Raw genomic sequence first — 27,162 nt, 5'->3', positions numbered from 1 at the left:
TTCAAAACTCCTTAGATTCTGGATTAGTTCCTGAGAATTGGAGGGTGGCTAATGTAACCCCACTTTTTAAAAAAGGAGGGAGAGAGAAACCGGGGAATTATAGACCGGTTAGTCTGACATCGGTGGTGGGGAAAATGATAGAGTCAGTTATCAAAGATGTGATAACAGCACATTTGGAAAGAGGTGAAATCATCGGACAAAGTCAGCATGGATTTGTGAAAGGAAAATCATGTCTGACAAATCTTACAGAATTTTTTGAAGATGTAACTAGTAGAGTGGATAGAGGAGAGCCAGTGGATGTGGTATATTTAGATTTTCAAAAGGCTTTTGACAAGGTCCCACACAGGAGATTAGTGTGCAAACTTAAAGCACATGCTATTGGGGGTATGGTATTGATGTGGATAGAGAATTGGTTGGCAGACAGGAAGCAAAGAGTGGGAGTAAACGGGATGTTTTCAGAATGGCAGGCAGTGACTAGTGGGGTACCGCAAGGCTCAGTGCTGGGACCCCAGTTGTTTACAATATATATTAATGATTTAGACGAGGGAATTAAATGCAGCATCTCCAAGTTTGTGGAAGACACGAAGCTGGGCGGCCGTGTTAGCTGTGAGGAGGATGCTAAAAGGATGCAGGGTGACTTGGATAGGTTAGGTGAGTGGGCAAATTCATGGCAGATGCAATTTAATGTGGATAAATGTGAGGTTATCCACTTTGGTTGCAAGAACAGGAAAACAGATTATTATCTGAACAGTGGCCGATTAGGAAAAGGGAAGGTGCAACGAGACCTGGGTGTCATTGTACACCAGTCATTGAAGGTGGGCATGCAGGTACAGCAGGCAGTGAAAAAGGCAAATGGTATGTTGGCATTCATAGCAAAAGGATTTGAGTACAGGAGCAGGGAGGTTCTACTGCAGTTATACAAGGCCTTGGTGAGACCACACCTAGAATATTGTGTGCAGTTTTGGTCCCCTAATCTGAGGAAAGACATTCTTGCCATAGAGGGAGTACAGAGAAGGTTCACCAGATTGATTCCTGGGATGGTAGGACTTTCATATGAAGAAAAACTGGATCGACTAGGCTTATACTCACTGGAATTTAGAAGATTGAGGGGGGATCTTATTGAAACGTATAAAATTCTAAAGGGATTGGACAGGCTATATGCAGGAAGATTGTTTCCGATGTTGGGGAAGTCCAGAACGAGGGGTCACAGTTTAAGGGTAAAGGGGAAGCTTTTTAGAACCGAGATGAGGAAAAACTTCTTCACACAGAGAGTGGTGAATCTGTGGAATTCTCTGCCACAGGAAACAGTTGAGGCTGGTTCATTGCCCGTCGGTGCGGGCATCGGAGCAAGAGTAAGGAGTGCTAGTGATCGACAGACGACTGGAGATCGGAGGATCGGAGGATCAGACTTTGTTGGTAGGCCGAGACCCTCGGACCTACCTGGAGAGTACCTGAGGAGGAAGGTAAAGCTGTGCAAGCGTGGGTGACATCAGCGGCGAGCGCGGGTTTTAAAAAGCGGCCCACTTTCAGTGTCAGTGCAGGCAGTGGAGTTTGCAGGAGCAGAGTGCTGGGCTTTGGCTCAGCGGGCTTCGGCGCAAGAGGACTTCAGCAAGAAGAAATCCGTGAGCCTGAGTACGTGCTTTTCATTTATTCTGACTAATCTGGGATCAGGTAATGGGGGAGACAGTTAGAGCAGTGGTGTGCTCCGTATGCAGTATGTGGGAGGTCAGGGTCAACACAGTTGTCCCTGATGACCACACCTGCAATAGGTGCATCCAGCTGCAGCTTCTATCAGACCGAGTTCGGGAATTGGAGCAGGAGCTGGATGAACTACGGATCATTCGGGAGGCAGAGGCAAAGATAGATAAGAGTTATCGGGAGGTAGTCACACCGAAAAGACAGGAGGTAGGCAAATGGGTGACAGTCAAGAGAGGCAGGGGGAGCAGACAGACAGAGAAGAGCACCCCTGTGGCTGTTCCCATCAACAATAAGTATACCGTTTTGGATACTGTTGGTGGGGATGACCTACCAGGAACAAGCTCCAGTGGTCCGGTCTCTGGCACTGAGGTTGGACCCTTGACTAGGAAGGGGAGGAGGGAAGAGAAGAGAGCGGTATTGATAGGGGATTCTATAGTCAGGGGGACGGATAGGAGATTTTGTGGGGAAGATCAGGAGTCTCGGATGGTATGTTGCTTCCCTGGTGCCGGGGTCCGAGACATCTCAGATCAGGTGCAGGTTATTCTCGAGAGGGAGGGCAAGAATCCAGATGTTGTGGTCCATGTAGGGACCAATGACGTGGGTAGGAAGAGCGAGGGGGTCCTGCGTAGGGAGTTCAGGGAGCTAGGTGCAAAGCTGAAGAGCAGGACCTCCAGGGTAACAATCTCAGGATTGCTACCTGTGCCACGTGCAAGTGAGGCAAGGAACAGAAAGATTATAAAGATCAATACGTGGCTGAGAGGATGGTGCAGGAGAGAGGGCTTCAGGTTTGTAGATAATTGGGCTTTGTTCCAGGGAAGGTGGGATCTGTTCCGAAGGGACGGTTTACACCTGAACTGGAGCGGTACTAACATTCTTGCAGGGAAGTTTGCTAGTGCTTCTTGGGGGGGTTTAAATTAAATTTGCAGGGGGCGGCGATCCAGAATGTGAGAGGATAGCAAGAGGAAGAATAAAGGACAGGTGGGGACTACACGGTTCCGGAATATTAAGTGTGCAGTAGAGAAAGGTGAGGCGGAACAAGTGATAAGGAGGACACATGTACAGAGGGATGGTCTGACGGAACGTGAAGTTAATTGTGTTGAAAGAATAAGTAAATTTAGGAAGGACAACAAAATTCTAGGGGCGTATAGCCCAATGGAAGTTTGGGGAGCTGGGTTAAGCACAATAGGCAGTGATTCAAACAGAGAGAGGAGAAATGGGCTAAAAATTCTATATCTGAATGCACGAAGTGTCAGAAATAAGACGGATGAGCTTGAAGCTCAGGTGCGAATGGGTAACTATGATGTTGTTGGGATAACGGAGACATGGCTGCAGGGAGATCAGACCTGGGAAATGAATGTACAAGGGTATACGTGCTATCGTAGGGACAGAAATGTGGGCAGAGGGGGTGGGGTGGCCCTGTTGGTGAGGAATGCGATTCAGTCCTTTGCAAGGGGGGACATAGGGTCAGGAGAAGTAGAGTCTGTGTGGATAGAACTGAAGAACAGTAAGGGAAAAAGGATCCAAATGGGTGTTGTCTACAGGCCATCAAACAGTAGCATGGATATTGGGTGCAAGTTGAATAGGGAGTTAACATTGGCATGTGGCAAAGGTAATGTCGCAGTAGTTATGGGGGATTTCAACATGCAGGTGAACTGGGAGAATCAGGTTGGTGCTGGACCACAGGATAGGGAGTTTGTAGAGTGCCTACGGGATGCATTCTTGGAACAGCTTGTACGAGAGCCGACTAGGGACAAAACTATTCTGGATTTAGTGTTATGTAATGAACAGGATTTGATAAGCGATCTTGTAGTAAAGGAGCCATTAGGAGGTAGTGATCATAATATGATAAGTTTTTATCTGCAATTTGAGAAGGATAAGGGCAGTTCGGAGGTGTCAGTGTTGCAGTTGAACAGGGGAAACTATGGAGCCATGAGGGAGGAGCTAGCCAAAGTTAACTGGACGGATATCCTAGCAGAAAAGACAGTGGAACAGCAATGGCAGGTATTCTTGGGAATAATGCACAAGGTGCAAATCAGTTCACCCCCAGAGAAGGAAGGATTCAAAGGGGGGAAAGGGGCCACAGTGGTTGACAAAGGAAGTCAGAGATTGCATAGCATTAAAAAAAGGAAGTATGACAGAGCTAAGGTGAGTGGGAGGACAGATGATTGGGAAGTTTTTAAGGAACAACAGAACTTAACTAAAAAGGCAATATGGGGAGAAAAAATGAGGTACAAACACAAGGTAGCCAGGAATATAAAGGAAGATAGCAAAAGCTTTTTTAGGTATGTGAAGAGAAAGAAGATAGTTAAGAACAATGTTGGGCCCTTGAAGAATGAATTGGGTGAAATTGTTATGGGAAACAGAGAAATGGCAGAAGAATTTAATGAGTACTTTAGATCTGTTTTCACTAAGGAAGACACAAGCAATCTCCCAGATGTATGGATGGGCCAAGGACATAGGGTAACAGAGGAAATGAAACAGATTGACATTAGGAAGGAAACGGTGATGAGTAGACTGATGGGACTGAAGGCTGACAAATCCCCAGGTCCAGATGGTCTGCATCCTAGGGTACTAAAGGAGGTGGCCCTGGAAATTGCAGATGCATTGGTAATCATTTTCCAATTTTCCTTAGATTCAGGATCAGTTCCTGAGGATTGGAGAATGGCTAATGTTATCCCACTTTTTAAGAAAGGAGGGAGGGAGAAAACAGAGAACTATCGACCTGTCAGCCTGACATCGGTGGTGGGGAAGATGCTAGAGTCCATAATTAAGGATGAAATAGTGGCATATCTAGATAGCAGTGATAGGATTGGGCCGAGCCAGCATGGATTTACCAAGGGTAAATCATGCTTGACTAATCTGTTGGAGTTTTTCGAGGATGTAACCAGGAAGTTAGATGGGGGAGATCCAGTGGATGTAGTGTACCTCGATTTTCAGAAGGCGGTCCCACATAGATTGGTGGGTAAAATCAAAGCTCAGGGCATCGGGGGGAAGACATTGACATGGATAGAAAACTGGTTGGCAGATAGAAAGCAAAGGGTAGTGGTGAATGGGTGTTTCTCGGAATGGCAGGTGGTGACTAGTGGGATACCACAGGGTTCGGTATTGGGACCACAGCTGTTTACAATTTACGTCAATGATTTAGATGAAGGCATTGAGAATAACATCAGCAAATTTGCTGATGATACTAAGCTGGGTGGCAGTGTGACATGTGATGAGGATGTTCGGAGAATTCAGGGTGACTTGAATAGGCTGGGTGAGTGGGTAGATACTTGGCAGATGACGTTTAATGTGAATAAGTGTGAGGTTATCCACTTTGGGAGTAAGAACAGGAAGGCAGATTATTATCTGAATGGTGTAGAGTTAGGTAAGGGAGAAATACAAAGAGATCTAGGAGTCCTTGTTCATCAGTCACTGAAGGTGAATGAGCAAGTGCAGCAGGCAGTGAAGAAGGCTAATGGAATGTTGGCCTTTATTACAAGGGGAATTGAGTACAAGAGCAAGGAAATCCTCTTGCATTTGTACAGAGCCCTGGTGAGACCACAACTGGAGTATTGTGTACAGTTTTGGTCTCCAGGGTTAAGGAAGGACATCCTGGCTGTAGAGGAAGTGCTGCATAGATTCACGAGGTTAATTCTTGGGAGGTTAGAGGTTAGAGAGACTGGGCTTGTACATGCTGGAATTAAGGAGATTGAGAGGGGATCTGATTGAAACATATAAGATTAGTAAGGGATTGGACAAGATAGAGGCAGGAAATATGTTCCAGATGCTGGGAGAGTCCAGTACCAGAGGGCATGGTTTGAGAATAAGGGGTAGGTCATTTAGGACAGAGTTAAGGAAAAACTTCTTCTCCCAGAGAGTTGTGGTGGTCTGGAATGCACTGCCTCGGAAGGTAGTGGAGGCCAATTCTCTGGATGCTTTCAAGAAGGAGCTAGATAGGTATCTTATGGATAGGGGAATCAAGGGATATGGGGACAAGGCAGGAACCAGGTATTGATAGTAGATGATCAGCGGTGTAGGCTCGAAGGGCCGAATGGTCTACTTCTGCACCTATTGTCTATTGTCTATTGTCTATATTTAAGAGGAAGTTAGATATGGCCCTTGTGGCTAAAGGGATCGGGGGTATCGAGAGAAACCAGGTACAGGGTTCTGAGTTGGATGATCAGCCATGATCATACTGAATGGCGGTGCAGCCTCGAAGGACCAAATGGCCTACTCCTGCACCTATTTTCTATGTTTCTATGATGGAATTGATGGCTTTGTTGCAATTTTGCAGACAGTATGAAGACAGGTAGTTTTGGGAAGTAGAGAGGATGCAGAAGGACTGAGACAGATTTGGAGAATGGGCAAAGAAATGGCAGATGGAATATAGTGTTGGGAAGTGTGTGGTCATGCACTTTGGTAGAAGAAATGGAAAGGTTGACTATTTTTTAAGTGGGGAGAAAATACAAAAAACTGAGGGGAGAAGGGGCTTGGGAGTCCTTGTGCAGAATTCCCTGGAGGTTAATTTGCAGGTTGAGAGGAAGGCAAATGTGATGTTTGCATTCATTTCTAGATTATGCACTGGCATCCTGTCCCAGTCACCTCAATAATAAGCAAATGCTACCACCCGCACTGGACCACCTACAATTCACCTACCGACACAACTGATCAACAGACGACGCAATAACCATAGCTTTACACACCGTCCTTACACACCTGAAGAAGAGGGATGCTGATGTGGGAATGCTGTTCTTGGACTATGGTTCTACATTCAACACTATAACTCCCCTCAGGCTTGACAAGAAGCTCAGAGACCTTGGCCTTCACCCTACCTTGTGCAGATGGATCCTGGACTTCCTGTCAGCTGGTCAGCAGGTGGTGAGTGTGGGCTCCCTCACCTCTGCCTCCACAGCACCCACAGCTCCAATCTGCTAATTAAATTTGCTGACAATACTACAATGATTGGCCTAATCTCAAATTAATAATGAGGCAGCCTACAGAGATGTCATCACCCTGACACAGTGGTGTCAAGAAAACAATCTTTCCCTCAACATTGAAAAAACAAAGAAGCTGGTTGTAGACTACAGGAGGAATGGAGACAGGCTAACCCCTATTGATGTCAATGGATCCGGGGTTGAGAGGGTGAACAGCTTTAAGTTCCTTGTCATACACATCACTGAGGACCTAACGTGGTCTGTACATACCAGCTGTGTGGTGAAAAAAGCACAACAGCGCTTCTTTTACGTCAGACAGTCAAAGAAGTTTGGTATGAGACCCAAATCCTAAGAACTTTCTACAGGGGCACAATTGAGAGCATCCTGACTGTATCACTACCTAGAACGGGAACTGTTCTAGCAGGACTCTGAAGAGAGTGGTGCAGACAGCCAAGCGCAGTTCTAGATGTGAACTTCCTACTATTCAAGATACTTAGATAGACAGGTGTGTAAAAAGATCCTGAAGGATCTGAGTCACCAGCCATTATCACCTGGGAAACAATACCACAGCATTACAGCCAGGACCACCAGGCTCCGGGACAGCTTCTTCTCTAATTGACGCTAATACAATTGTATTTCTACATTATATTGACTGTCCTGTTGTACATTGTATTTATTACCAATTACTATAAATTGACATTGCACATTCAGACAGAGATATAATGTAAATATTTTTATTCCTCATGTATGTGAAGGATGTTAAAAAAAGTCAATTCAATTCAATATAAAAGCAATGATGTAATATTGAGACTTTATAAAGTTACGTTCCCCAGTAACCGGGTGACTTATCAGCAAAGATAGATGGGTCCGCTGAAGCCTGATACTACTATTTTCAAACGTTTTTATTTATAAAGGGGCACAAACGCATGGTTAATACAAAACATTCAGATCATGTATGTCGTCACAACTCAATCTAAAGCACAGGTATAGTAATAATCAATCAGAAATAAGCTCTATCGTTGTCTAGGGGTAATGTAGATATATATTGTTTACTGGATATTTAAAAGTCTTTTTGCGGTCACTGCAGTTCCACCAGCTGCCGTTGTCGTGGTGTCGCGTTGGTGCACTTTTGTTAGAAAGAGAGAGAGAGAATGAAACATTTACCCGACAGGTTTTCCAACCTGTAGGAGGTAGTCGGAAGTCTCGTTGGGGAATGGACTCTCATCTGTGGCTTCCCCTGTAGCTAGGCCGTTCTTCCGTGGTGAGGTCGCCAATCCCAGGCAAGGAAAAGACGCACACGATCCCCACCACCGGCTGTCGCTCTCAAAACGCTGTCGCAGGAATTCTCGCGTATCTTCTGGTGCGTCTGAAGGGGTCCTCCCCCCCCAGACCCTCCTTTATACTTCCTCACGGGACCGCCGGTGTCAATCTCTCTCAACCAGCCCACTTTGCCCGAGGGCTTTACACGCGGTCTTCATGAGACAATAGTCAAAGAGTCGCTTTATTCTGCTTCCCGGGGGAACGTGGTCTTCAGCACATCTCCCTCTCTCTCTTGGGTCATTTGACCCCCCCTTGACTAGGGCTCTTGCGAATCTCACAAAGGAGGGGGCTGGGGTCATAACACTCCTGTATGTGAAGGATGTTAAAAAAAGTCAATTCAATTCAATATAAAAGCAATGATGTAATATTGAGACTTTATAAAGTACTGGTGGGGCCTCACTTGTAGTACTGTGAGCAGTTCTGGGCCCCTTATCTTAGAAAGGATAGCTGAAACTGGAAAGGGTTCAAAGGAGATTCACAAAAATGATTCCAGGATTAACATGACATAAGGTCAGAGAATGTTGCATCTTTGTGGCTGGAATTAAGGAAGTGTAAAGGTAATAAAATATTATTATGGCAATCATATATAGACCTCCAAATAGTAGACAAAATGTGAGGTTGAGATTGCAAAGGGAGCTGGGAAGGGCAATTAATAAGGGTAATATCATAATTGAGATGGGGGATTTCAATGTGCAAGGGAATTGGAAAAATCGGGTTGGTGTTGGATCACAAGAGAAGGAATTTGTTGAATGCCTACAGCTTGTGCTCAAGCCGACAAGGGGAAAGGCCATCTTAGATTGGATGTTACGTAACAACCTAGATTTTATTAGTCAGTTTAATGTAAAGGAACCCTTAGGAAGCAGAGATCATAATATAAATGAATTCATACTGTAATTTGAGAGGGAGAAGCATAAATCACATGTAACAGTATCACAATGGAATAAAGGGAATTACAGAGGCATGAGAGAGGAGCTTGCGCAGGTGGATTGAGGAAGGATACTGGCAGGGATGACAGCAGAACAGAGATGGCTAATGTTTCTGAGAATAGTTCACAAAGTGCAGGACAGGTATGTCCCACAGAAGAAGTAGTTCTCAAATACCAGGGCTAGGCAACCATGGCTCATAAGGGAAGATAAGGTCTGTATAAAATCCAAGGAAAGGGCATATAAGCAAATGGGAAGTACGATGATTGGGAAGGTTTTAAAATCCAACAAAAGGCAACTAAAAAAGCTATAAGAAGGGAAAAGATGAAAGATGAGGGTAAAAAAACACAAAATGCTGGCAGAACTCAGCAGGCCAGACAGCATCTATGGGAGGAGGTAATAACGATGTTTTGGGCTGAAACCCTTCATCAGGAGGGTATGAGGGTAAACTAGCCAGTAATATAAAGCAGGATAATATATGCTTTTTTTACAGTTATATAAAGAGTAAAAGGGAGGTGAGAGTTGATATTGGACCACTGGAAAATGATTTTGTGAGTTAGTAATTGAGGACAAAGAAATGGCAGATGACCTTAATGAGTGCTTTGCATCTGTCTTCACTGTGGAAGATACTAGCAATGTACCAGAGGTCCATGAATGTCAGGGAGCAGGAGTGGGTGCCATTGCTAATGCAAAGGAAAAAGTGCTGCACAAACAGAAAGTTCTTAAGGTGGTTAAGTCATATTGACCAGATGGACTACAATCCAGAGTCCTGAAAGAGGTTGCTGAAGAGATAAAGGATGCATTGGTCATGATCTTCCAAGAATCATTTGACTCTGACATTGTCCCGGAGGACTGGAAAATTGCGAATTTCACTCCACTCTTCAAGAAGGGAGGAAGGCAAAAGAAAAGAAATTATAGGCCAGTTAGACTGAACTCAATGGTTGGGAAAGTTTTGGAGTCAATTATTAAGGACAAGGTTTCGGTGCCCTTGCAGACTAATGCTAACAAGCAGGGTGGAGAAAGGAGAGGCAGTGAATGTCATTAACTTAGATTTTCAGAAGGCAATTGATAAGTTGCCTCACATGAGGCTGCTTAACAAGATAAAATCCTATGGTGTTACAGGAAGGATATTGATATGGATAGAGGAATGGCTGACAGGCAGGAGGCAGTGAGTGGGAATAAAGGGGGCCTTTTCCGGTTGGCTGCCAGTGACTAGTGGTATTCCTTAAGGGTCAGTATTGGGACCGCTACTTTTCACATTGTTTATCAATGATTTAGATAGTGGAATTGATGGCTTTGTGGAAAAAATTGTGGATGATATGAAGACAGGTGCAGGGTAGGTAATGCTGAGGAAGCCATGCAATTGCAGTAGGACTTCAATGAATTGGAAGAATGGACAAAAAAGTGGCAGATGGAATACAGTGCTGGGAAATGTAGGATAATGCATTTTGATAAAAAGGAACAATAGTGCTGACTATTACCCAGATGGGGAGAAAATTCAAACATCAGAGGTGCAAAGGCACTTAGGAGTCTTTGTGCAAGACTCCCAGAAGGTTAATTTACTATTTGAGCCTATGATAAAGAAGGGAAATGAATTGTTGGCATTTATTTCAAGGGGACTCGAATATAAAAACAAGGAGATAATGTTGAAGCTTTATAAGGCACTAGTGAGGCCCTACTTGGAGTATTGTCAACAATTTTGGACCCCTTATCTCAGAAAGGATGTATTGTCATTGGAGAGAGTCCAGGGGAGGTTCACAAGGATGATTCCAGGAATGAAGGGGTTAACATATGAGGAGCACTTGGCAGCTTTGGGCCTGTACTCACTGGAATTTAGAAGGATCTCATAGAAATGTATCAGATGTTGAGAGGACAAGATAAGGTGGATGTGGAGAGGATGTTTCCTGTGGTGGGGGTATCCAGAACTAGAGGGCACAGCCTCAAAATTGAGAAGTGACGTTTCAGGACAGAGGTAAAGAGGATTTTTTTTTCACCATAGTGTGGTGAATTTGCGGAATGTTCTGCCACAGACTGTGGTGGAGGCCATGTCCATGGGTATATTCCACGCAGAAGTTGATAGATTCCTGATTGGTTGGGGCATCAAAAGGGATATGGTGAGAGTGCAGGTGTATGGGGTTGTGTGGGATGGTGGTGTGGGCTCAATGGCTGAATGACCTGATTCTGCTCCTATGTCTTATGGTCTTATGGTATAATGGCTTGTGATATGAAAAGTGCTTAATGGCTCTGGGCCTATATTCACTAGAGTTCTGAAGAATGAGGCATGACCTCTTTGAAACGTATCAAATGGTAAAAGGCCTTGATAGGGTGTATTTGGAGAGGATGTTTCCTGTGGTGACAGATTCTGAGACCTGAGGACTCAGCCAAAGAATTGAGGGGTGTCCTTTTAGAATGGAGGTGAGGTGGAATATATTTAGCCAGAGAGTGGCAAATCTGTGGAATTCTTTGCCACAGGCAGCTATAACAGCCAAGTCTTTATGTATATTTAAGGCAGATATTGATAGATTCTTGATTAGTCAGGGCATGAAAGGATATATGGGAAGAAGGCAGGAGGTTGGGGCTGAGAGGGAAGATGGATCAGCCATGATGAAATAGTGGGACAGACTCTATGGGCCAAATGGCCTGATGCTTCTTCTATATCTTCCGGTCTTGTTGACTTTGAAGTACACAGGGATTTTCTATGGTCTTAGCAATTACATTCTTTCCTTTTTCTTTAGACTTTACTTTTATCCGTGTTATTTTCATCTCTGCTAGTGAACTATAAAATATAGTTTAGCCCTAATTTTTCTTAAAAGTGTGGTGATTTCAAAGAATCTTAAAGATACCCAAAAACTGTGAAAAAGTGTAAAAGTATACCAGTATAAACTCATAAATACATATTTTTTCTCCCATTTATGTCTTCCATCAATAAGCTGAATATTTTGAACTCGGCAGTTAGCAGTTAGGAAGCTGAAAACATGGTAGCCATGTTTGTACTATGCCTTCTCATGTTGTTATTCACCATATGCTATAGTGTCAGAAACATGATTCAAGACATGATGTAGCACATGAAGGGAAGATTCAGGTTTCCTTTGTGTTGTATGGCCATTATTTTTATCCCACCTTAATGCTGAAATTATATAGATCAATATAGTGGATAATTTATTTTAACCATAAATAACTAATTCACATTTGTTTCTAGACTTCTAATATGGGAAAGTAGGAAGTTAAAGGAATAATAATCTGTGAATTAATTCTGATGCACTTTCTGAATGAATTGATATATTACATTTAATAGAATGCAATTTGATTTGATGGGATTATCTAATCAAAGTATCATGATGTCATCTGGTCTAATTAAGTGAGTAGGGTTTATTTTAAATATTTTTGAGAAACTCAGATTTTCTGATTGGACTCCAAAATTTATTGATTTAACTCCAAAATTTTCAATGCTCTGTTAAACTACGGCTATGTTGTTTTCAATTGTAATGCGCAGCGTGATACGTTCAGCTCATCAGTTCCTTCCCTTGGTATAGCAATCATATTTTGCTTTAAATAAAATTCACACTAGTGAAGCAATTGGATCTGATCTCTCATACAGCAATGTATGTTGAAATTAAATTTCTAACCTTGTGGCTTTCTTCCGTTTATCTTTATGTTATTCAAGTCCTTGGACATGTATAGCCTGTCACAGCATCACTAGTCACTTACTTTTCCCCCCAAGGATAGGTGCATCAAGCTGACTTTTCCATCGTGACAACTCATTTTGTAATATCTGGTATATTGCCAGCAAAAATAAAGTCACGGACCAGGAGTGCAAATTATATAAAGAGAAATAATGGCAATGAATTTCATAATTTATTTTTCTTTTATAAAACCAATTGATTTTATGACTCTTTTCTGAAATGCTTATTTTGTTTACCTACAAAACTAAATTGAATGCAATATTTCCAGAAAGAGGATTTGCACATCATAAATAATATATATTGTAAAGAATCAGAAGTTTTTTATACAGGGGAGAAAATCTGATTTTGCACCATGTGTAAGACTTATCTTCAGCTTTCCCTAGGAAGCCCCATTACTGTCACAACCAAGCTGCTTGATATTACTAAAAATTTTAATAGTGTATCCAATTCCAAATAAAGCCTTCAAAAATATTCAGATATATACTTCATAGTTGAAAACCCCTGGACATCATTTGATTATCTGTCATCTCCCATCTAAGTATCCTTTCATTCCACACCACCTCAAAAAATCAAACTTGAGGAATCCAATGTCCTTGAAAAGAAGTTTTTTTTAAGATCATTGAATATATTGCTTTTTTTAAACCAATCTATGCTTTTGTTGCTATAACGTTGTGCTTGAATATATCTGGTCAAGTGTCTACGTTAGTCATAATAGTGAAACTGAACCAATCAAACTTATACATTACAGCAGATGTGAATGCAAACACAATAAATCTCCACAGCCATCTCAACATTATGGCAGGAGTTAATCCTGTTAATCAAGCCTTTCTCCTCCAAAACTACTTATTCATGCCTTCATTCAGAATGGTCCTTATATGTACAGCAACAGCCTGAGAGTCACCTTCAATAAATTTTCTTTTTACTTCCACATTGTTATCTCTGGGCCCCCTCAAGAATCCTTAACTGGTACCTGTCTATGTCTCAATGTGCTGTTTGCAATAAAGTGCTTTATGAATATGTTTCAAGTAAAATTTTACACCAAGCTGCATAAAGAGCTATCAGGGAAGATGTTCAAAACCTTGGTCAAAGGAATGGTTTTTAAGGAGGTTTAAGAATTCTTATATTAACTTCAAAATCAAGCTTTTGCTTAGTCAAAAGATTATTTCTTGTTCAACTGGTGGAAAGAATTAGGAGATATATACTTCAGATTTGACATAACTTTGGATTTATTTTGATATGAAGCTAATTATTTATTTCAGACAGACAATGATTTTATTTTAGAATAAAGCCTGAAGTGTTTTCTGGATAAAAGAACTGATAGTTTTAAATAGAAAGTTAGTAGTTAAAAGCAGAGCATATTTAAATTGTTGATAGCTTTTTAGAAATTAAGTGTAGGATTGTATTCTTAAAATGTATTAACAGCTGTAGCACATACAATTGTATAGTCTATCACTTTGCCTTCTAGGCTGCTATTAAAGGCAGAGAAGGCAACGTGATAGAGTACACAGTTATACTTGTTGCAAACAAAATACTCAAATGCTGAAGACCACTTTACTCATTTTGACACTATTGCAAGATCTGAAAGCAGTTTTTATCAATTTGTTTTGTTCTTTTCTTTCCAACTGGGACTGCCTGATTGGCAAGGTCTTGGTGTCAATTGTATGTTGTATAAATAATAAATTATTTCTTGGGTAATTTATATATGCACTATACCACAGGAGCCAGTGTTTGAGTTCCAGGCAAGCTGTGCTTGTGATAGAAGTGCCAATATTAACTTGATTAATGGATCAGATAGCTAAACCAGCTGTCTAAGTGGGTTACCTATCTTATGTAAGTGATGAGTAATACCTTTGCTGGTTTAATAAAATACATGTGACAGTTTATGGATATGTATTTTACTTGAGGCTTTTGAAATGCATACATTTATGTTGATAGCCTGAAGAAAATATTGGCAAATATTCTGCATTTATTGCCAACTGTTATCCAGTATTAGAAAAACTTAAATTAACCAGCTGCAAGTAATGTAAGCACCCATTTAATTTATAAAAATGCACTGAAATTATTTGTTAATTTGTCATTAAATAGAAAATAATCTAATATTTTAAGGAATAAATCTATCAACAAAGAGGCAGCCAATAACTCAAAGTTTGAAAAGTCATTGTTCAAAATAGTATCACAATGAAAGATTATTTGAGCAGCCTAGGTCATGTTTCCCCTAAATTTCATAGCACAATTCAGCCTCAGTTCCTGCATTAATCCTTCAAGCAATGGCATTCATCTGTAACTTGAGCTATTCTGTATAGCAGACAATTGCAGGTACATCTTGGTAGCTTTTGAAGATTTTTCTTCAGTCTTTATCCTGCACCTCACAGTTATTTTAAGTGGGGTTTTTTTTTGCTATGAAATGCTGATTTTAATATCAGCAATCAGCTTAATTATGGGATTGTAATGCTCTTGAAATAGTTCAGAATTTGACTCCAGCAGAGACAGCCCCCCAATTCTCAGAAGATTAACATTCAATATTTTATGTAACACTATAAAATTATTTTTTTCTCCCCAATGTGATCTATTCCCTATTTAATTCAAATTTTCTTCATTTTTCTCAGTTGCAGGTGATCTTACAAGTTCAAAATATGTATTAAGAATAACTTTGTTGGCTAAGTAGAATTCTTTTCATGGTACCTGTTCCTTCAAAAATTTAACAATCCAGATTTCACGTTCATGTTCCTCATCTAAAATTCTGAAAGAAATGGTTTTCGAGATAATGAAAGCATTAGTGACAATTTTTGAAAACTCTATTCTCTGCAACAGCCTCAAAAGGTAGGAAATTGTGCACAATGTGCTGGAATTACCATTTTTAAGTGCTGTAAAATGTACTTAGAAAATCATCAGAAAATTTGTTGGGATTATCATGAATTTATGAAAGGTGTTACGTACCCGTGACACGTGACAGTGGTGTACTTGTCACGTGACAGGTGTTGAAGCTATACTGGACTTGAGGTAATTGTCTTGTGATGCTGGAGTGATTATGATTAGGACATATTGTGTGGAAAATGAAAGTGATTGGGATGAGGGTATAAACTTCCTTTTATTTCCAGTAAGGGAATCGGTACAAGAATCTTTAGGTTTCAGTCCATTTGAACTTGTATTTGGGCATAGAGTTAGAGGACCTTTAGCTTTATTAGAAGAGCAGTGGATTAGTAAGGAAATACACACTAATTTGTTGGACTATGTTTTGAAATTTAAGGACAGGTTACATAAAGCTTGTAGCCTAGCCAAGCAAAATTTAAAATTGGCTCAGGAGAAAATGAAAATTTGGTATGATAAAGAAGCTAGGATGAGGATGTTTAAGACTGGAGATAAGGTGTTGGTTCTTTTCCCAGTGCAAACGAATTCTTTACAAGCTAGATTTCATGGTCCTTATGAAATTGTGTCTAAAATCAATGATGTGGATTATGTGATAAAAACTCCAGATCGTAGAAGGCCCACACAACTTTGCCATATAAATATGATAAAACCATATTTTGAGAAACAATCTGATACTGTGACTGTTGTGGTTAGTGAGAATGAGTTTGATTTAACTAGGAACATGATAGATGATGCATCTGAATTTCATTCTAAATCCAACATTGTTTTTGTTAGGTTACCAAATTCAACCATTCTGGAAAATATTGATGAGAAACTAGCACATTTACAGCTAGAGCAGAAACAGCAGATGAAGGAATTAATTTTTAAATATAAGGATTTGTTTCCAGATGTTCCGAGAAGGACTACTATAGCTTCACATGATGTAGATGTTGGAGATGCCAAACCTATTAAACAACACCCATATAGGATGAACATAGAAAAATGTGAACTTGCTGAGAAAGAAATTAAATATATGTTAGAGAATAATATTATTAAACTTTCTAACTCGAATTGGAGTTCACCCTGTGTTATGGTGCCAAAACCAGATGGTAGTATTAGGTTTTGTACGGACTATAGGAAGGGAAATGCTGTAACGAAAACAGATGCATATCCAATTCCTAGAGTAGATGATTGTGTAGATAAAGTTGGAAAAGCAAAGTTCCTTGCAAAGATTGATTTATTGAAAGGGTATTGGTGTGTTCCATTAACGGACAGAGGTAGAGAGATTTCTGCATTTGTAACTCCATCTGGGCTATATTAGCTTTCAAAAGCTAACTTAACTATTAATTTAGCTAAGAGTGAATTTGGACATGCCACTGTGACTTACCTTGGTTATGTTGTGGGTCAAGGTAAGGTAGCTCCTATTCAGGCAAGAGTTCGGGCAATTTTAGAGATTCCCACTCCAACGGGGAAAAAAACTTTCAGAAGATTCTTGGGAATGGTAGGATATTATCGAAAATTTTGTAAGAATTTTGTTAATGTTGCCCTTCCATTAACGAACCTTTTGCAGAAGAATGTGAAGTTTGAGTGGACAGTGCCTTGTCAAGAAGCAGTTGAAAAATTGAAAACAATGATATGTCAACAACCTGTGCTCAAGGCACCTGACTTTGAAAAACCTTTTTCATTAGCTGTAGATGCTAGTGATGAGGCTGCAGGAGCAGTATTAATGCAAAGGAATGATGTTACAAGAGTATAATATTGTGATAACTCATATTACAGGTAAAGATAATGTGGTTGCTGATTGTCTATCTCGCTGTTGAATGTACAATGTAATTTCTTTTATGGAGTGTTTTTTTTCAATTGTAACATTCCTACTGTATTGTATATTGTGTATGTTATAAAATTTATACATTTGTTTTTCTTGTAAATAATTGTTAAAATTTTTGTTCCTGACAGACCAAACTTTTTTTTTTGGAGGGAGGTGTTACGTACCCGTGGCACGTGACAGTGGTGTACTTGTCATGTGATGGGTGTTGAAGCTATACTGGGCTTGAGGTAATGGTCTTGTGATGGTGGAGTGACGTCATTTTCCCACCAGTAGAGGTCATGTGACAGGTTTTTTTTACAGGGTATAAAAGTAGGACCCCTCCCTGTGAGGAGGGGCAGTTCGTGGCTGGATTTGCCATGTTGACTTCATGCCTCTGCGTGATTTAATGTTATGATGCAGTTTAGTTGAAAGATGGAGTTTTATTTAATGCCTAAAGTTTAAAAGGTCATTGCCAGCAGTTTCTTTATAATACTGCTAGTTGAGAATCAGTGGAGAGTGAAGTTCGGAGTTCGGGAGTTAAAAGATCGAGGAAAGTTGATTTCGACGGTGAAACAGGTTCGACCTTGTTTGATCCTCATTCGGAAGGAATTCGTTGACTGTGCCCGTGTTAATCCCTGCAAATAGCAGAAAGGATTGGGAACAGTTTTGTATAGGAAAGGTCAGTGCCTTTAAGCTGTTTCATTTTCCACCTTCGTAAATTCTTCGTGGGAAAAGTATAGTTCAACTGGGAATCGCAGCAAGACGATGTGAAGGAGAATTTAAATCGGCTTAAAAAGTCTCTCCCTTTAAATGGACTGTAAGCATTTTGAACTTTTGCAATACTACTTTGAAGAACTGTTTTTGCAACATCACTTTAAGAACTGTTTAAGCTTCATTGCTTTAAGGACTGTTTAAGCTGCCACACAGCAGCTGATTTCCGGTTACGTTAGTGATTTGTTTACGTTTGGGGGTTTGTTTTTCATTGTTTAATAAATGTTTTGTTTGTTATCAAAACCCTGCCTCACTCATATATTTATTGTTGCTGAATCCGTAACAAAGGGAAATTATGCTTGATAAGTCTGGTAATTATTTCCTTTGCACATGTAACTAGCAGGACAGATAAAATCTGAAGTATTGATTTTGAGACATTAAATCGTGGTAGGACATGCACAGTGAATAATAGGATCCTGGGAGTGTTTAGAACAGAAGGACCGAGGAGGGGAAGTTTCGAGTTCATGGAAAATGGTATCACAGGTAGATAGGGTAGTGAAGAAGATGTTTGGCTTACTGGCCTTCGTCAGTCAGGGTACTGAGTCTAGGGAAGTTATGCTGCAGTTACTGTACATAAGATGTTTGCGACACTGCACTTGGATTATTGTTTACAGATTTAGTCACCCTGTTATAGAAAAGTCTACATTAAATTGGAATCAGTGCAGAAAGATTTTACCAGGAGGTAGCATGGACTCGGGGGGCCCGAGCTGCAAGAAGAGGTTGCATAGACTAGGGCCTTATTCATTGAGGTGATCAGGGTGTGATCTATTAGAGATATATAAGATCATGCGGGGCATAAACAAGGGCTCTTAGTCTTTTACCTAGGGATGATGTGCTATAAATAAGGGGGCATAGCTTCTTCGTGCAAAGGGAGTTGCATATTTGGAGGGACTGGACAGAAATAGTTGTTGATTATCCTGTTCTCTCTGGAGTTTAAAACAGAGGTGTGATCTAATTGAGACATACAATATTCCAAGAGGTATGGACAAAGTAAGTACTAGGAGACTGTTACCTCCAGGTATAGGTTCTAGAATCAGCAGTATCATCACAGAATGAGGGGTCATGTATTTAAGACAGAGATATAAAAAAAGCGAATTCTTTACTTGGGTGTTTATGAACACTGGAATTCTCTAATACAGATCTGTGTAGAACTGAGTATATTTTGGAATCAACAGACAGAGAAAAATTAGGAAAGCAGATTCATGTTTTTATACATATTTAAAGGTGAAATAATGGCAAGGTACTTGGCTAAAGAAAGACACTTAGGATAATATCTATGAGGATTAATTGCTTTTCTAATCAGTTAACAAAAAGCAGTAGACGATCTATACAATTAAATCTATTACATAATCAAATAGCATACTATAAAAGTTAAATCAAGTTATATCAGAAGATATTCCGAGGGCTCAGTTCTGTGTATTGTTTTCTACTGGAGTTGAGTTTATTCCAAATGGCTTTGGGGTGGGCAGTAGACAGAATCATTGGCTTGTCCAAATTCTAAAATATATTTATCTCCCAGATCTGCTATGCATTCTTCCCGTTAACTGTCAAATGCGAAATGGACAGGAAAAGAAATGATGATCAAAAGCTGTATACCAGCAACAAAGTAAGGCCTGGCATGGTTGCAGATAGTCAAGATATGGGGAAGAGATTACAGAAAGATTTTGGAGAAGAGATGAGACGGTGAGTTTAAGGAAAAGGCAGGCACTGTTCTTCTAATGAGGCAAGAATACATTGAATCCCCACCTTGATTTGAAAAAAAGACAGTCCTGTCACTTGGAAAGCCTCTTTATTCTCCTCACTACCACTTATCTTCCTTCACCTAGTGAGAATACACACTAAGGCTCAGTTAAAATGCATTTGGAACCCCATTAGTGTAATTCAATCTTAATGTGCACAAATTGATTAGGCTCCTGCTTGTTTCCATTAGCTGTCTTGGCTATCTAACTATGGACAGGTTGTCTAAAGGATATTTTCACTGGCAAAGGGAGGAAAAGTCACATCTCTGTGTTTTAAAAATCCTCTGCCCTGCCCTCACTGGATAGTTTTGGTGAACATTGACCCCAATACATATTAATATTATATATCCTTCTCAGGACTGTATGTGGATTTAATGGATGTTAATTACACTTAGCAGTGGTTAAGCAGGTTGAAGCAAAACTCAAATATCTTGGAAAAAGCAACATAACGGACTTAAACATCGTAAACCAGCAAGTTGTTTGGTATGTTTCCCCGCTCACTGTGAAAACGGAGACACCTCCTTCTCCCTTATTAGAGAGAGAGAGGGCCTGTGGTATGTCGAATGCCGGGTGAAGCGCAATCTTTGGGGTAACTGCAAGTCTATGTCTTTGCTTTTGCTTTGCTCATACTTGAGTGCTTGGTGGCGGGAGTAAATGCTTTTTTTTTGCTGGTGGGGGAGGGGAGATCGTTGCTTGCTGCCACTTACGCACAGGAGGAAGGGGAGCTGGGGGGGGACTTTGGTGTTTAACTGTCATCCATTCTTTGGGGGGCTCTTTTTTCTGGATGTTTGTGAAGAAAAAGCATTTCAGGATGTATATTGTACTAATTTCTCTAACATTAAATTGGACCTTTGAATCTTTGAATTTAATGATTCATAAGTTGGCATGACAGTATTTTAATTTAAAGAGTATGTTGCTTGATCTATCACATGCACCACAGCACATTACATTGGATAGGTAAATGCAGAATGTACCAGAGAATAGCAGTGATTAATATGAATACATTACAAAATACATTGTTTTTCTGTATTCTGCTGAAGAGACCAAAATGACTCTGACAGCACAAGGACCCATGCATGAACTTTGTCAGAACTCATGGCAATTGGTCTGGTGTAGGACTGTACACTGGGCAACATTTGCATACTTGAATGCCACAGACAAACACGACCGAGGAATGTAATATTTTCACCATAGACTTTTACAATTATTTGTGTTTCAAACATCAGGTGTAATAGCTGCACTGGAGATATTAAGCAAAATTGAATTTGAGCAATAAATTATGGTATTCACTTCATAGAGATGCATAAATAAATCGGCGACATCCTTGAAAATACTATGAGCTGTAAATTATTGCTCTGCATAAGCCAATCTTATCAAACAAAACATCCTCTCGAACAAAAATATTCTTTAGAGTTTACATTTGATTTTGTTGCTTTTACATTAACTTTTGATTTAATAAGTTATCACCCACCTTTTTTGTTTTAAGCTGCCATTTGGGAATATCAGTGCATAATAAATTCCATGGAGAATGATGAAATCTAGTTCACAGGAATGGTAGCCCTGATCCCTTAAAAAGAATCAAGGAAGTACCCTGTTTGCCTTTCTCCTTCACCACTACAGAACTGAGAAAAGTGGAGAAGGCTAGCCAATGATACTAAGGCTGATAATACCATTCCGCACCCAGCTATGCAGGACAGAAATAATTCTGTAGTGTTCACTGTACAATGCATGCTTTCATCTTCATGAGGGGCCTAACTATCTTGGGCAAAATATTATATCTCCAATGAATCTCAAGAAGATTCTTTTTCCACACTTCAATACATTAATCACAAACTTGCTTTGTGATCAGAAAATAGAGGAATGGATAGAAGCTTTGCTATACAAAATGTACATGTATCAAAGTACACAGTTCTTTCCAGACCTTGGAATTATTCTTTCAGTAGAGTGTAAAAGAATCAAATCTATTAGCTGTTACTACATAAAGGTCATCACAAAACACAGCTGACTTACATATCTTAATTATTTTTCATTCTACCTAGAGGAATCTAATATATTTTTCTTTGATATTACCAAATAGGGAGAGTACTTTTAAGCTCAAGCTGTCATTATATAAAGAATGCTCTTGCAGAGGTAGACAGGCAACCTTTGATCATTTTTATCTGTTACTACAATAGAAATCTGAGTTCGGAATTAACACCCTGAAATTGTCTTCGCTAACCTGTTTTCTTTCAAGTGCTGACTAAGGCACAGAATTCTCGAATGTTATATCATCACCCTTTTCACCAGCTACTTGTCTTTTGGAGCCCCAACAGTCAATCTCACAGCAGAAGACTGCACTCTGCACCCTAACAGAAGTATTAGGTTGATCAAGAATGCATGTGAAAGGCTGTCTTGAGATGGCAGAAGATCATCCCATTGCCTGTTTCTGGCATATAGTCTTACAGAGTAAATGATTGTTAGAATTGTAGATGATGTCAGTGCATTGTCATTGAGATTACAGTGTGGAGCCAAGTTGTCTTTTCTAGCAATCTTTGGCAAAAGTGTGGTATTGATGTGTATACTGCATATTGCAAATCTAACATACATTCAAAACAGGATAGTTTCAAAATTTTCATAATAAGCAGGATAGACAAAGGAGAATTGGCTGATGTTGTGTACTTGGATTTTCAGAGGTCTTTGACAAGGTGTCACACATGAGGTTGCTTAACAAGTTACAAGCCCATGGTATTACAGGAAAGATTCTAACATGGATAAAGCAGTGGCTGATTGACAGAAGGCAAAGAGTAGGAATAAAGGGAACATTTTCTGGTTGGTTGTCAGTGACCAGTGGTGTTCCACAGAAATCTGTGTTGGGACCGATTCTTTTTATATTATAGCTTTGTAGCAAAGTTTGCAGATGATACGAAATAGTTTGAGGGGCAGGTAGCTTTAAGGAAGTAGAGAGGTTAAAGACAGATTAGGAGAATGGGCAAAGAAGTGGCTGATGGAATATCATGTTGGGAAATATATGGCCATGCATTTTGGTAGAGGAAATGAAAAAGCTGACTATTTTCTAAATGGAGAGAAAACACAAAAAATTTGATGCACAAAGGGACTTGGGAGTCCTTGTGCAGAATTACCTAAAGATTAATTTTTAGGTTGAATCTGTGGTGAGGAAGGCAAATGTGATGTTGACATTCATTTCAAGAGAACTAGAATATAAAAACAAGGATATAATATTGATTCTTTATAAAGCACTGTTGAAGCCTCACTTAGAGTATGGTGAGGAAATTTGGGCTCCTTATCTTCAAAAAGGTATGTTGAAACTGGAGAGGGTTCAAAGGAGATTCACGAAAATGATTCCAGGATTGAATGGATTGTCATATGAAGAGCATTTGATGGCTCTAGGCCTGTATTCACCAGAATTCAGAAGAACGAGGGGTGACTTCATTGAAACCTATCAAATGGTCCAAGGTCGTGATAGAGTCGATGTGGAGAGAATGTTTCCTATGGTGAGAGAATCTAAGACCAGATGGCACAGCCTCAGAATTGAGGGATGTCCTTTTAGAATGGAGATAAGGAGGTAATTTTATCGAGAGTGGTGAATTGTGGAATTCTTTGCCACAGGTAGCAGTGGAGGCCAAGTCTTTATGTATATTTAAGACAGAACTTGATTCTTGATTGGTCAGGGCATGAAGGGATATTGGAGAAAGGCTGGAGATTGGGGCTGAGAGGAAATAGCAGTGCAGACATGATCACCAAATGACCTAATTTTGGTCTTATATCTATGGTCTTCAAGTCTTACGGTCTAAACCATTTTAGAGTGAATATGAAGGCTCATGAAAGAACTGAAATCCAGCTATACAGTACCAATACACAAATAAATTATAGGCAATTCTCTTCTTAAATTGGAATACAGAATGAAAGAAATGCAAGTAATTGAATGTTGATGAGATGCAACTGACACCATCAGGCAGAAAGTACAGAATATGAAATACTACATCAGGTTCAAGAACAGTTATTTCACTTCATTTTGTTGAAATAGTTCAATTTAATATGAGAGAATGTAGACAGTATACAACCTAAAGTTCTTACTCCACACAGACATGCACAAAACAATAAACCCCAAGGCATGAACAACAGAAATATCAGAACCCCAACCATCTAGGTCTTCCCCAACTCGTAAAACCTGAATCACTACAGTATAGCAAAACAATGACTACTTCATTCACTTTGAACAAAATTTGACTTCAATTTTTTTGTAATTACTGCATGTTCTTTATGGTAAAATTTGTCTATAATTTATGTTTAATATACGTCTTCATGTGAATGCTGTTTATGTGATGCTATGTGCTTGCGATTCAACTGCAAAGTATGTTTTGCATTGCACTCATGCATAGATGTACACATAACAATAAACCTGACTTCACTACCTTGCTCTGAAGTTCAGCCCACTTTGGTTGTATCACCAGCAAACTTATAGACCGAGTTATTAATATTTTTTATTTAGCGATACAGTGTGGAGTAGGCCCTTCAAGCAGTGCCACCACAGCAAACCCCGACAAACCCAATTTAACCCTAACCCTAATCACAAGATAATTTATAATGACCAGTTAACCTACCTGGAGACGTCATAAGTGGCTGGGAGTGAAAGTAAAATCATTTCAGTACTTCAACAAGTTAGACACTACAAAGAATTTGAAGGAATTGCCAATCATCTTCAATGGTACTAGTCCCAATTAACCACAATCCACTGTATTATCTATCCTCAAGTCTTCCCGTACCTCAATTATGATCAACAAAGAGACAAAAATCTCTATCAGTGTATTAGAAATGTCTACCTTGGTTCTCATGATATCTTAGGATACAATTGGTCAGCCCTTGGGGATTTCTCTATCTTAATTCTCTTCAAGACCTTCAACACCTCCTCCTTTGTAATTTTGATATGCTGAATGACATCACTGTTCATTCCACTGAACTCATCAGTTTCCATGTCTTTCTCCATAACACCATAGATGAGAAATACTCCTTTAAGACCTTGACTATTTTCCATGGTTCCATATGTCAATCCCCACACAAATTCTCAACGGGACCTATCCTCTCCCCAGCTGTTCTTTTACTCTTAATGTACTTACAAAACTTTATTAAATTCTCCTTTACCTTACCTACCAGCTATCTTGTAATCTTTCACCATTCCAATTTCCTTCTAGAATATATTCCTAAATCTTTTACACTGTTCAAGGGGCTCATATAATCCCAGTGCCCATGTCTGACACATGCCTCCTGCTTTATTTTGCCCCAAACTTTCTCTATTACCCTATTTTTTTTGTATTTACCCTATCTATGCCCCACATAATTTTGTATTCCTCTATCAAATCTCCCTTCAATCTTCCACATTTCAGGGAATCAAGTTCTAACCTATTCAACCTTTCCCTAAAATAGAATATAAAAGCAAGGGGATAATGCTGGGCCTTTATAAGACACCAGTCAGGCCACATTTGGAGTATTATGAGGCCTATCTATCAACCTCTCAGCCTCCCAAATGATCCCGAGTTCATCCAGTTCCAGTTTCAACTCCTTAAATGGTCTGTTAGAAGCTGCAGCTGGATGTACTTCTTGCAGGTACAGTCATCAGGGACACTGCAAGCGTCACTGCCTCCCCACATGCTGCAAGAGGAACATTCCACTATCCTGTTTGGCATCCCACTGCTCTAAATGTGCAATAAGAAAAAAAGAATAAATAATGAAAAATAATCTACCTTTGGACTATGCTTCTCCTCACGGTAGCCTTGATGAACCAAAGCTTCAATTCCCCACTTTCATAATGGCCACTCCACTTAAAACCTAACTTCTTTTTAACTGGAACTTGCCAAGTGCCTAATTATGCATGATCTCATGTCTCCTCGAAAATTGTGGCATGCAAAATGTACTGACTGCCGCCACTCACTTCTTCTAAACTCTCTCTTCATCTGCGCAATCCAGTATCACCTTGGAAACTGTGGCCTAAAAAAGTTGCCAACCGTCCTGTTTATTTCTTTTAACCTCCCTTTCCCTCTATGCAATCCAATGTCTCTTTGGAAATTGTGGTGCACAAAATGTGACTTTGACTTGCGAAATACATCATAGAAGATTCTGGCATCATCTTTGTAAGATTTCTTTGATGCTAGGGAGGCTAATATCGATGATGGAGCTGGCTGAGTTTCAAATTTTCTGCAGCTTTTTCCAGTACTTTACAGTGGCCCCTCCAAACCAGATGGTGATGTAACCAGTTAGAATGTTCTCCATCGTACGCCTGTAGAAATTTGCTGGAGTCTTCGGTGACACACTGAATTTCCTCAACTTCTTAGTGTGCTCTTTCTGCAGTATTAAGAAAAGAAACACTTTGACCACTTTACACGAAAATTGACTATGTACTTTTTGTTCTGTTACGTAACCTCGTAACCAGGTAACTTACCAGCAAAGATAGCGGGATCAGCTGAGTCGGATGCTACTATTTTCAAACGTTTTATTCAAAAAGGGGCACAAACGTATGGTGAATACAAAACATTCAGATCATATACATCGTCAAAACTCAATCTAAAACACCGGTGTAATAATAATCAATCAGAAATAAGCTCTATAGTTGTCTCGGGGTAATACTGAGTCCAATTGAAATATAAAGAGTCACTCAGAAGTTTGCAGGCTTTTCCCTTTTGGGAACCGCTGGGGTTTTCACGTTGTAGAGAGAGAGAGATGGTTGAGAAAGGATAAACACTTGCCCGTTGTCTTTACAGAGCAAATCCTTGGAATCAGGGGAGCAGGCTTCCCCGTTGTTCTTTAAAAGCAGTCTTCCGTTGGTTCTAGCCACAGATTCAAAATTTGGAATCTAACGCACGTGGCTTCCTTCAAAATGCCTTCCCGCTCCCACGGGAATCGGTATCGTGCTTCCTTGGTGTCTCCTGGGTGCGTCTGAGGGTTTCCCCCCCTCAGACCCTCCTTTATACTTCTTCACGGGATCGCAGGTGTCAATCAGGTTGCAGGTGATGCGATCTCTCTCTCAACCAGCCCACTTTGCCCGAGGGCTTTTCACGTGGTCTCCATGAGACAATAGTCAATGTCGCCTTTATTCTGCTTCTTGGGAGAACGTGGTCTTCCGCACGTCTCTCTCTCTCTCTCTCCCATTTCCTGTGTCTATTCAGCACGTCTCTTCCCCTCTTGGATCAGTTGACCCCCCATTGACTAGGGCTCTTGCGATTCTCACAAAGGAGGGGGCCGAGGTTATAACAGTTCTAATTGTGTTCTTTCTTGTAAAATAGTGCATAATTTATGTTTAATGTGCTTTTCTCATGAATGCTGTTTATATACTGCTATTTACCTGTGATACTGCTGCAAGTAAGTTTTTCATTGCACCTGAGCACATATGTACATGCATCTGACAATTGACTCAACTTCGACTTTGAAGTAATATATCATGGGAGAGAGTAAGCTCCAAGATATTCA

This window comes from Hemitrygon akajei, chromosome 3 (assembly GCF_048418815.1).
Source record: "Hemitrygon akajei chromosome 3, sHemAka1.3, whole genome shotgun sequence".
NCBI lineage: Eukaryota > Metazoa > Chordata > Chondrichthyes > Myliobatiformes > Dasyatidae > Hemitrygon > Hemitrygon akajei.
Note: the sequence above shows the minus strand (reverse complement) of the source record.